The following is a 1,268-nucleotide window of genomic DNA, read 5'->3' as shown; positions in this document are numbered from 1 at the left end:
GCTCAGCATTGTTCTGTTATTTGCACATTGCAATCGGTCAATTAAAATTCCATCAGATGCTGTGCTGAACTGTATTACTGAAACCAATGGTATTATGACACTGTTTACTGCTCTAATTGTAAGTTTATATTATAATTTAAAGAGTGAAAGGCACTCGACAAACTCTTCTGCAATAATGAACAAAAATTGCCTTGGAAACATCTGGGAATATCTCTCCTACAGCAAAGCAAATATGAGTGTCATGACAAATTAATCTAATATACTCCTGTGGAAAAAACCGTTCACCTTTCCTGCAGCATGAAAGAAGCTTACAATGTTTTTTTTTCCCTTGACTTTGTTACATAAGCAACACTGCAATGAAAATAAGTCACCTGGAAGCTCCTTTTCCACCCTAATATAGTAATGGGGACAGGTCTCACCTCCTAACCTCCCAAAGGGACACGGAGCAATGTATTCAAATTGCAGAGCTTCCTGATGGTAAAAGCTGTTGGCATATGCTGGTGGAATCTCCTTCTCTGGAGGCTTTCAACATGGATTTCTCAAAAACAAGTCATGCCAGACTAATCTTATTTCTTTTTTCAATAGAGTTATAAGCTTGGTATATGCAGGAAATGATGTGGATGTATCTTGATTTCAGTAAGACCTTTGACAAGGTCCCCCGTGACCTTCTGGCAAACAAACTAGTCAAATGTGGGCTAGGCAATGCTACTATTTATTTATTTATGTATTTATTTACGACATCTATATGCTGCCCTTCTCACCCCGAAGGAGACTCAGAGCAGCTTACAAGATATATACATACATTATATTATATTATTAACATAGTACAACATCAGTATTATATATTACTATATTGTACTATGGCATTAAAATGTAATATTATTAGTAAAACTTGTGCGCCAGCTGCGCCCGTACCTTGGGAAGTCAGACTTGGCCACAGTGGTCCATTCTCTCGTTACATCCAGAATAGACTACTGCAACACATTCTACGTGGGGTTGCCCTTGAAGACTGCTTGGAAACTTCAAATAGTCCAACGAGAGGCAGCCAGGTTAATAACTGGGGTGGCATACAGGGAGCATATGACTCCCATGTTACACCAGCTCCATTGGCTGCCAGTTTGCTACATCTTCAGGGGGTCTTGGAGGTACTGTTTTACAGTGGCTCCGGTCATTCCTAGAGGGCCGGTCTCTGAAGGTGTTACTGGGGGACACCTGTTCAACTCCACAACCTTTGTCTTGTGGGGTTCCTCAGGGCTCAATACTGTCTC

The sequence above is a fragment of the Anolis sagrei genome, chromosome 1 (genome assembly GCF_037176765.1).
Source record: "Anolis sagrei isolate rAnoSag1 chromosome 1, rAnoSag1.mat, whole genome shotgun sequence".
NCBI lineage: Eukaryota > Metazoa > Chordata > Lepidosauria > Squamata > Dactyloidae > Anolis > Anolis sagrei.
Note: the sequence above shows the minus strand (reverse complement) of the source record.